The following is a 12,642-nucleotide window of genomic DNA, read 5'->3' on the forward strand; positions in this document are numbered from 1 at the left end:
GAGAGGAATGCTGGATAAGCTTTCAGCTATCATTAGTAACTCCTGCCATCCAGTCCATTCCCGGTGGAGCCTGCTCAGCAGCATGGTGTTCCTGTCTCAGTGAATGAGGGAGAATGTTTACCACAGCCCTGAGCCTGAGCTTGTCCATCCATTCTGCTATTTGGAGTACAAATCACAGGACATTTTAAACTAAACATCTGCTTTGTAGTATATATGGGATTACCAAAGTTTGATATCTTCCTGGGCAGCTTTCCAGGGGTTCACTAGGTAGTGTTGCTTTGTCATATATACATGTTCTCCCTGTGTGTGTGTGTGTGTGACTCTAGACTGCAGTTTGCATTGTAAGTACTCTGGTACAGTAATGGTTTAACACAACATCTGTATCTGTTTACTCGTCTGTTTAATACTCTATCTGGATGTGAGCGTGGCTTCCTAGTGTTCTAATTTAAACCTGCATGACCCTGACCAGGCAGTTACTAAGGATATATGTATATATATACACTGTAAATGCATTGGTCACTGTTTATGAATGCAGTCATCCGTTGTCCTTTGACTTACATATACCTGACCACTCCTTCATGCCTCAACCATTCAGTGTCAAAGTAAAAACCTTCCACTTTTTTGCTGTTGTACATACTTCTATTCTCATCCAGATGCTATGTGAAATGTTCTGGAAAAATAGATAATAAACAATAACCTACCCTCTTTTTGTAACCCTGTTAAACACATGATCTGTTTATTTTGAATAATGTCTCCATATCTGGTGCTGCTTCAGTGCTGTACAGTATTGTATATTAATAGATTTCTCTAGAAAGTTAATGCACACAATTTGAAGTAATGTGTATCTAGGTATATCTGTATTTCATCTTATCATTCATCATTTCAATCCGAACTGAGGTAGTGGTAGCTCAAGCGTTTAAGGTGCTGGGTTGTTGATGGGAAAATTTAGGGTTCAAGCACCAGCACCACCAACTTGGGCCCTTGAGCAAGGCCCTCATCCAACACTGAGCCCACCCCCCTGCTCTACGGGTGCTGCATCAAGGCTGACCCTGTGCTCAGACCCCAACCCTACAAGGACGGGATAAATGAAGAATTTTCCTGTGCAATAATGTAAACAGAAATTTGCAACAAATCATATAATATCTTATCCTAATGTAACGATACACTCAGGCATCAGGCAACGATCAGGCATAACATTATGACCGCCTGCCTAACATTGTGTTGGTCCCCCTTTTGCTGCATGCCAAAACAGCCCTGACCCGTCGAGGCATGGACTCCACTAGATCCCTGAAGGTGTGCCGTGGTTTCTGGCACCAAGATGTTAGCCGCAGATCCTTTTGGACCTGTACTTTTCAATGTGGGGCCTCCAAGAGCCACATCTCGCAATATACAGGACTTAAAGGATACTTTTAATAGATACTGACCACTGCAGACTGGGTACACCCCACAAGAGCTGCAGTTCTGTAGATGCTCTGATCCAGTCGTCTAGCCATCACAATTTGGCTCTTATCAAACTCGCTTACGCTTACGCTTGCCCATTTTTCCTGCTTCTAACACATCAACTTTGAGGACAAAATGTTCACTTGCTGTCTAATATATCCCACCCACTAACAGGTGCCATGATGAGGAGATCATCAGTGTTATACATTTCACCTGTCACTGCTCATAATGTTATGCCTGATCGGTGTAAGTCATCTTGGTGCTGTCTTTAACTCTGTAATCGTACCTTATTGCTGTAGATTATTCTAGACATAGTCTTAGTTTGAGTTTAGGTTTTAGACACAGTTACCATACTCACATGGAAATATCAGCCTTAATAAATAGGAATCAATACACAATTAAAAGACAAACAAGGTATTGATATTACCTATAGATTCCTGCAAGAGCCAATCAGGCAATGCATTAAAACACACACAAGGAGTCGATACATAATTAATATTACGTGACTTTAGACAAAATGTTTTCTGCTAGAGTCGGAATCTATCTCATGCTTCTTTATGCTTCATTTCCATTTCCAAATTTCCTGATAAACAACCTGTGAAATTGGGAAATGATAAGATAAAAAAAAGAAAAAAAGAAAAATGAGCATTAATTATCTTAGGCAATATACTTCCGAAGAGTATTTTTAGAGGTGTGTGCAACGTGATTTAAGTAAAAAAAAAATATAAAAATGAAATATATTCTTACGCAGGATTGCATTGTCACGATGCTGGAACAAATTCCCGAGAGGACTTGGCACTGCCAGGCACAACGGGCAGAGTCTGTGTCTGATAGCTAGTGCAGCTCGTGCAGATGAGAGTGACAGCCAAATGTATTATTACCCTGAGGAAGAGGCTGAGTGCCTCAGACAGAAAGCCTGAAACACAGCTTAGCATTAGCACACCATAGCGGTTAAGCTGATTTTCTTAGAAATTAAGCTTTACCGAAACACACAGATAAACAAACCAGCATGTAATGATGTTTCTAGACTACTTCCACTACCTTAGCAAAGCCCAAACACACCATATCCACACTATATCCAATTCAGAAAATATATAACAACACTCAAATTCAGCCTTCTGTAATTTTAGTACTATACATAATACATTAGTGGCATTTGGCAGATGCCCTTATCCAGAGCGACTTACATTTTATCTCATTTTATACAATTGAGCAATAGAGGGTTAAGGGCCTTGCTCAAGGGCCCGACAGTGGCAGCTTGGTGAAGTTTGAAGCCCAGGACCAAGGTACCACTGAGGGGCCCTTGAGCAAGGCCCTTAACCCACAACTGCTCAGTTGTATAAATAAGATTAAATGTAAGTTGCTCTGAATAGGGCGTCTGCAAAATGCTGTAAATGTATACTATATATAAGAGACAAATATTTTACAGTGACAGTCTACTGATACCGTAATGTAACATTTTGGTGTATTTAATTTATTTCATTTACAATGAATTATGGTTGTAGTATGATACACTATGGCTCTAGTATGATACAGTATGGTTTCATTATGATGCATTATGGCTGTACAATTACATGCATTATGGCTGTAATTATTATTATTATCATTATGTACAATTGATGCATTATGGCTGTACAATTTATACTGTTCATTACTTACTGCACTACCTCTACCTGTCATCCGCTGCTATAGTTATATTTATGTTTATTCTATTTGCACTACCTCAACCGCTGCTGTGTATTTTTGCACAATACTTTTTTTTTACATCATTTCACTTTATCTATTTTATTTCACTTACATTCCAGTACACGTTCTTTTATTTCTTTTCTGCGCTAAGTGTCCTGTGTTCTTTTGTGTTGTCTTTATTGTATTTATTGTCTTTTTGCACTGTCTTGTCTATGCTCTGTTTGCACCTAGCTGCACACTGTGCACTTTACGTGGCTAAGACAAACTTCTGTCCTAGCTCTGTGGTGTTGTTTGTTGTTTTTGTGTTGAACTTGTTGTTGTATGTTTATGTAGCACCAGGTCCTATGAAAAAAGTTGTTTCATTTCACTATGTACTGCGCCAGCTATATGTGGTTGAAATGACAATAAAAGCTTCTTGAATCTTGAATCTTGAACAATGAACTACTATGGCTATACTAAGATATACTCCAGTTTCATTATGAAGCATTGTGTTTTACTAAGATGCACTATGGTTTTACTATGATACACTATGCTCTACTGTGATGCACTATGGTACAACTATGATGCACTATGGATCCATTATGATACACTATGGCTCTATTATGATGCAGTATGGCTCTGCTATGATACACTATGCTCTACTGTGATGCACTATGGTACAACTATGATGCACTATGGATCCATTATGATACACTATGGCTCTATTATGATGCAGTATGGCTCTGCTATGATACACTATGGCTGTACTATGATACACTATGCTCTACTGTGATGCACTATGGTACAACTATGATGCACTATGGATCCATTATGATACACTATGGCTCTATTATGATGCAGTATGGCTCTGCTATGATACACTATGCTCTACTGTGATGCACTATGGTACAACTATGATGCACTATGGATCCATTATGATACACTATGGCTCTATTATGATGCAGTATGGCTCTGCTATGATACACTATGGCTGTACTATGATACACTATGCTCTACTATGATGCACTATGGTACAACTATGAGGCACTATGGATCCATTATGATACACTATGGCTGTACTATGATACACTATGCTCTACTATGATGCACTATGGTACAACTATGAGGCACTATGGATCCATTATGATACACTATGGCTGTACTATGATACACTATGCTCTACTATGATGCACTATGGTACAACTATGAGGCACTATGGATCCATTATGATACACTATGGCTGTACTATGATGCACTATGGATCCATTATGATACACTATGGCTGTACTATGATACACTATGCTCTACTATGATGCACTATGGTACAACTATGAGGCACTATGGATCCATTATGATACATTATGGCTCTACTATGATGCACTATGGCCCTACTATGATACACTATGGTACAACTATGAGGCACTATGGATCCATTATGATACACTGGCTCTACTATGATGTACTATGGCTCTGCTATGATGCACTATGGCTGTACTATGATACACTATGCTCTACAATGATGCACTATGGTACAACTATGAGGCACTATGGATCCATTATGATACACTGGCTCTATTATGATGCACTATGGCTCTGCTATGATACACTATGGCTCTACTATAAAGCACTATGGCAGTTTTATTGTGATGGATTATGGCTGTACTATGTTCCACTACAGCTATACTATGATACACTCCAGTTTAATTATGAAGCATTATGTTTTTACTTTGAAGCACTATGGCTCTACTATGATGCACTACAGATTTATAACGCTTTGCTATGCGATGATGTTACGATGGCTTTCTATGGTCTACCTTGTACAATAGAAATGTGATGAGCATGCTAAAGGTTCATTGCAGTGCAGTAAGTCCATAGAGAAAGCAGTCAGACTACTCACTCTACCTACTGAAAGATCTCCTGTTTTTCATCCTGTTATTGTGATGATTATAGACTTTGGATGAAGCAACCACTACACTAAATTTATATTATAATAGAGTGTGGTTTATTATGATACTCAATAGTTTAATTGTAATAATCTACAGTTATGATAACCACAGCATATAGTATCAACAGTTTATTATCTGTTGCACATGGCACAATAAACAGGACTCTTCTTAATCAGTTCTGCAACTCACTTTATGCATAATATTGACTCTCAGTGTTGTGAAAGATCTCCAAGAAGACTTCTGGTTCATCTCGGTTTCGTGATGATGTTGGGTGTGGGTGAAGTGGCCACAGCTGGAGATTTTCTCAGTCCTCAGATTTAATTTGTGGTAACAATTGTAGTGCTATGATTCACTTGGAACTTGTTCCAGCTCAGCTCAGAGAGCTTTTACATAACGATGGTGGTATTCATCGCAAATACTGTGTCTACACTACATTGTTAAATGACTTACTGTCTCCAAAAAGAGCTAAATTATAATCATTAAAAAATATATACTCACTTTATTTCATCTGCACTGTGGGTTAATGCAGGATTAGATTGTCAGAGAGGAGCATTTAAGGCAAATAGATCCTTGGAAATAGAGAGTGTGTCCTTTTTCTGGTCTCTTTGGCACTGCGATCAATATTGATCTAAGTGCAGTTCACCTAGATAATCACCCTTCAGTATAATGAAACGCTATATTAGCAAGAAGGAAAAGCCTGATGAGCCAACTATGCGAGCACTGCCTAGAAAGAAAAATGAAGTACTGATGCTAATCATAGCTAAACAACATTTTAGTCATAGAGTGCTATATGAAAAACTCATATTTTTAGCTTTAATATACCATAACAGGGTTTGGGGTTTTTCTTGGAGCTTGGAGGCAAATAAGCAAAAGGCCTGTTGATGTTATGATGTTCAGAAGAGCACTAGATATCCGGGAATACTATCAATCTAATCTGTGGTCAAGGAGGTGAGAGGATTGTACTGATGTTGGAAAATGAGTTTTCAGAATTGGAAATCGCATTACCGCTGTGCCATATGTGACACCTGAACTGGACAAATGTGTGAAGCTCACATGACAACATTAGAGCGAGAGAGAGAGGTGGAAGACGGGCTCTAGGCCCTCATTTGTCAGTGGCTATTGAGTGTGTCAGCATGTGTGTGGAGGCTAGGCCATGGAGCGTGCTGCAGTCATCCATCTAAATCACACACAAGTATACACCAGTTACAGAGCTGGAGGAACCTTGAACCTACACCATCTACACCATTATATTATTGATAAAAATAGCAGGAGATATTTAAAGAAGGAATGGTAAGTTTAAAAATGGATTAATCAGGCATAACATTATAACCACCTGCCTAATATTGGGTTGGTCCCCCTTTTGCTGCTAAAACAGCTCTGTCATGCACTGTGTATTCTGACACCATTCTATCAGAGCCAGCATTAACTTCTTCAGCAACAGTAGCTTGTCTGTTGGATCAGATCACACGGGCCAGCCTTCGCTCCCCACGTGCATCAATAAGCCTTTGCCGCTCATGACCCCATCACCGGTTCATCACTGTTCCTTCCTTGAACCACTTTTGATAGATACTGACCACTGCAGACCAGGAACACCTCCACAAGAGCTACAGTTTTGGAGATGCTCTGATCCAGTGGTCTAGCCATCACAATTTGGCCCTTCGTCAAACTCGCTCAAATCCTTAAGCTTGTCCATTTTTCCTGCTTCTAACACATCAACTTTGAGGACAAAATGTTCACTTGCTGCCTAATATATCCCACCCACTAACAGGTGCCATGATGAGGAGATAATGCCTGATTGGTGTAGATCCTGATCATTGCAATCATTTCAGCTTACTTTGCAATGCTAACAATACACAAGTTGGCAATGTACTGTAAATAATGATTTTAGATAGCTACAAATCTGAGCCAGTGAAAAATAATACTTGCCATTTTGTAATGTCATACTGTCAGACACGTAAAGGTGACGTGATGAAGTGAAACCTACATAACACTGTCAGACAGGTGAGTGAGAGAGAGAGAGAGAGAGAAAGAGATTGAGACAGATAAAGACAGCTAGAGAAGAAGAAAGAGAGAAAGATTCAGACACATTGACATGATGAAGTGAATCAAACTGAGTGACTGATGTAAAAAACTCTCACGTGCTTTTCTTCCAGCAGCTGAAGATGACAGAGATTTCTATTGAATAGAATCACACTTCAGGTCATTTCAGATGTGGATTCTCGATCCTGATTGGTCAGAAGGCGGTGATTCATTTTCTGGAACTGCAGCTTTTAAAGCACTTGATCTATGTCATACGCTAGCACTTGTACGGTTGGTGCTTCTCATATAAGTGTTGGAAAATGAAGTAATTGTTGATATAATGATGTGGCAGATGAGTTTCTAGTCGGGTGCATTTTTTTCCTAGGACAAGACATATAGAGCAACTGCTAAAGCAATCGTTGTGTATAGCAGTTATGATGTATGAAGTGATGAGGAACAAACATCCTGCTTCACATTGAGCATCAATACACCATCATATTGTTGAATAGTTTCCTATACCAGCCTATACTGGTGAGATTTATACAAGAGATTTAAAAAATGATAACAATTATTCCTATTTAAGATGTTTAACTCATCAGTTATGGTAACGCACGTTTCCAGGATCCAATTCAATTCGCTTTTATTTGCTTAACAGTAGACATTGTCACAAAGCAGCTTCATAAACATCCAGATGTTGATTTAGATCCTTAATGAGCAATCCACATGTGACAGTGGAAAGAAAAGAAAACCAGAGAGAGAGAACCAGGCTCAGAATGGAAGCCTTCCTCTGACTGGATTATAATTCCTTATGTATGTAGAGATAGATAGATAGATAGATAGATAGAGAGAGAGAGAGAGAGAGAGAGAGAGAGAGAGAGGTCGATAGAGAGATTGATAGATCAATAGATAGATAGAGAGAGAGAGAGAGAGAGAGAGAGAGAGAGAGAGAAATAGAGAGAGAGGTCGATAGATAGATAGAGAGATTGATAGATCAATAGATAGATAGATAGATAGAGAGAGAGAGAGAGAGAGAGAGAGAGGTCGATAGATAGATAGAGAGAGAGAGAGAGAGAGAGAGAGAGAGAAAGAGAGAGAGAGGTCGATAGATCGATGGAGAGATTGATAGATCAATAGATAGAGAGAGAGAGAGAGAGAGAGAGAGAGAGAGAGGTCGATAGATCGATAGAGAGATTGATAGATCAATAGATAGATAGAGAGAGAGAGAGGTCGATAGATAGATAGAGAGAGAGAGAGAGAGAGAAAGAGAGAGAGAGGTCGATAGATCGATAGAGAGATTGATAGATCAATAGATAGATAGAGAGAGAGAGAGAGAGAGAGAGAGAGAGAAAGAGAGAGAGAGGTCGATAGATCAATAGAGAGATTGATAGATCAATAGATAGATAGATAGAGAGAGAGAGAGAGAGAGAGAGAGAGAGAGAGAGAGAGAGAGGTCAATAGATCGATAGAGAGATTGATAGATCAATAGATAGATAGAGAGAGAGAGAGAGAGAGAGAGAAATAGAGAGAGAGGTCGATAGATAGATAGAGAGAGAGAGAGAGGTCGATAGATCGATAGAGAGATTGATAGATCAATAGTTAGATAGATAGAGAGAGAGAGAGAGAGAGAGAGGTCGATAGATAGATAGATAGATAGATAGAGAGAGAGAGAGAGAGAGAGAGAGAGAGAGAGACAGGTTGATAGATCAATAGATAGATAGATAGATAGAGAGAGAGAGAGAGAGAGAGAGAGAGAGAGAGAGAGAGAGAGAGAGACAGGTTGATAGATCAATAGATAGATAGATAGATAGATAGATAGATAGATAGATAGATAGATAGATAGATAAATAGATAGATAGATAGATAGATAGATAGATAGATAGATAGATAGATAGATAGATAGATGTTTCTGAGTTCATTGAGTAAATTTAGAAACCCAACCACAAATAAGGCGTCCTCGTTTCCCATTTTAACAAAAAGATGGACTTCTATTACCCCACAAACCTGTTGTTAGGTGGCCTATACCCTCGGCCCTATAGGGAAAGTGGGGCTGCCCAGCTAGAAGCCTTTCCTGTAACTCCCACATTTGGTTCATCACGTCAAAAAAACCCCCCAAAAAAACCCAGAATAATTTCACAGAGCAGTGCATCTGGACTGCAAGATAAATGAGACGGGAAGCCCCAGTAGATAAACAGGAAAAATGAGAGGAAAATAACTGTGTCTCCACAGGGTGGAGTTTGTGGAAATAATTTAGCTTGTGAAATTATGTCTGACAGGAATAATCGCTGAAGGGTTTAAATTCAGATGTTCATGTCTGTTCGCTATACTGTAAGTCATATATAATAACCTCTATCAGATCTCTCGTATGAGGATGTGTATAGGGGTGGAAAATATACAGGTATAACATTTTTGTAACCTTTCCTTGTACATGTGTTTATGTGGAACCATGTAAAATAAATACAATTCTGTTATTCAGTTATAAACGAATATATGTACAGTGTTATTTCCATGTTATAATGACTTGTAATCTTGGGTCCATTTGATCAGACAGCAATCATTTCAAAGCGTCAGATAAAAATGCTAATTTAATAGCCTGAGGTGTAAAAGATGATTGTAGAAGCAGTAATTGGAAGAAGAATAAATATGTGTCAGACTTTCAGACGAGAGGACAGACGGAGAGAGCGGAGAGGATAAGAGTGAGTCTGAAGGTCATGTGTGTTGAGGTATCGTTTTTCTAAGCCGATGTAAGAATGAGACAAGGCTAGATGTGTTTCTTTAACTAGATCCGATTTCTATTTTGCAGTCTGACTCTGGGAGAATAATGTCAGCATGCAATACGGAATGTGTCCTGCTGCATTTTTTTACACACTGTGCTCATTTTTTTATTCAAACTTTTATTCAGATCCCACATATCCACTTTCTATAGTGTGCTAAAATGACATTTCTTCACAAAAAAAAAGTATGTCTCTGTTTAAAAAAGTAAAAATGTCACGATGACCTTATTATAAAAAAGTGTTATGTCTAAGTAAGTCAGAAGGTCACAAACTTTACTCTGATTCGTAACTCAAGAAGGTTCAAGTATGTGGAGCCTAGACGCTTCAAATTCTTTCTTAATCTGCTTCATATCCACAGGATTTTGCAAATGACCGCTGGAAGTGAAGAAATTATGGTTGGGAAGCAAAAGTGTCGTTTTTCCATGGTTTTTCAGTTCTGAAATGTTTTTTTTTTTTTGTGTGTAGTTATGGATTCTTAGTTTCTTAAAATGCTTCTCTTAGGAGGTCCTTCTGAATGGAAAACACTCTGTTGAACCTTTAAGAGTTCCCCAAGAGCGTAGTTCATGAAGTGGTGGCCCACATATGATCTTATTAAAGTGTTTTAGCAAACAGACTCGGACACAGAGAATAAAAAAAAAAAAATTGAACGGTGGTGATAAATGTAAAAAATAAAAAATAAAAAAATAAATTATATATATATATATATATATATATATATATATATATATATATATATATATATATATATATATATATATATATATAGTAAATTATAATATAATATTATATATATATATATATATATATATATATAATATTATATTATAATTATATATATATATATTATATATATAATTTATTTTTTAATTTTTTATTTTTTACATTTATCACCACCGTTCAATTTTTTTTTTATTATTCTCTGTATATATATATATTCTATGTATATATATATATATATATATATATATATATATATATATAAATAATAAAATAATATATAATAATTTATTAATAACAATATTTATCATTTAAATAATACTTGAATTTATTTTAGACCTTTTTGGAACTGATCTACTTTACAGAAATGTGCATGACAGACAATTTACATCATCTATGTCTAATCTTAAACTGATAAAAGATGTGTTATTTAACTTGTTCATTTGACGATGCTTTCTGTTAGTTGTTTATTTAACTTTTTTATAGTTTTTATAACTTTTTCACTGTTTTTTCACATTTTGTAACAGTCTATAAGTCTTTCACTAAAGCAAAGTCTTCCGAAATGAGGGCTAATTTTTTCCCATTATCTTCAAAGAGAGGAAAAATCCAGGATGATGAGTGTTTATAGCTGTGTAGCTGTTTGTAACAACAGGAAGTAACTTTGGATAGCGTGAACTGTAATTATAGGATGTAAAAATCATGAAGTGTTATTCATTTTGAATTTAAAATTTTTCATCTTTGGCAAATTGCTGTGTTATAGAATAAATAAAACACTTTAGGAAGTGCTGTTCCAGGGAATAATCCATCTTGGTGTGGTAACGGCATCACACCACTCCATCATGGGTTATCTTTCTACACTACCATGCCCACATCTTGATTTATTCCTTACTTGTTCATGTAGAAATTTTTCCGCTTCTACTATTTTATTCACACTATCAGATATTTCAGCTGGTTGAGGGTCACCTAAAGCTACTAAAGAGCAAATCAATAGGTTGCATCGGTTATTTTTAGCCTGCATATATACAGCAGATCATTAAGTGGATCAGAGTGCATTCTCACAAACAATATCATTTTTCTTCCCACAGCTGAGACAGCGGAGGAGGGAAACCAGAAAACAGATGAATATATATTAACATTCATAGACACTTCTAAATGTCAGATAGACCATGCTGTTTGCTGCTGATCTCCTCTCCTGGCGCGCTGTAATGAATCGGTTCAGGTGGTTGTTGAACGTAATCTGCCTTTAATCAACCCGGGTATATGCTTTGATAATGTTGTTGACAGGTGAAAAGAGAAAAGGGCTTTGGAACATAATATTAGCTTTGCACTGCATATTGAGATGATCTGAGATAATGCAATGAATACTGCACTCATGTTAAATTTATTCCCACAGAATTGAAACGACTACTTAATGCCATATCACTTCATCAAACCTGGGAATATTATTGTGCTGATTAGCGATTTGGGAACTTACTTGTGTACTCTAAAATATTACAGAAGCAAAGAAGAGAGTGTTTCAAACAATATAATTTTACACTGAGATGACTTCTCTTTCTAGACACTTAAGTTTTTATGGTCTTTTTTATAAGCCTCTTGGATTTGATATGGTGTAACAGGAATGCAACTCTCCGTTGCGTCAGTGCTGCTTTTGATCTGTTTTCTAAAGCCAAAATCACCAGCATGCCTCATAATCTCAGTTCCAGGCATCTGTGGTGCTAAACTTTTATAGGTTTGTAACTGTAAACCTGATTCAGTAATATTTTTCTGCATGCTCTGACCAATCAATAAACAAAAGAAACAAAGAACCCTCCAAACAACCAATGAAACAGCCAAATGAATGAAGAAAACAAACAACTTACTGACCAACCAACTAAACAAACAGTCAAGCAACCAACCACCAGAACAACCAATTAAACCGGCAACCAACCAACCAACCAACCAACCAAACAGCCATATAAACAAAATATCCAACCAACCAGCCAACCAGGCAAACAGCCAAATAAACCAAACCATTCAACCAACCCCCCAAACAACCAATAAAAAAGACAACCAACCAACCAAACAAACAAACAAACAAACAAACA

This window comes from Hemibagrus wyckioides, linkage group LG04 (assembly GCF_019097595.1).
Source record: "Hemibagrus wyckioides isolate EC202008001 linkage group LG04, SWU_Hwy_1.0, whole genome shotgun sequence".
In the NCBI taxonomy this organism is placed as follows: domain Eukaryota; kingdom Metazoa; phylum Chordata; class Actinopteri; order Siluriformes; family Bagridae; genus Hemibagrus; species Hemibagrus wyckioides.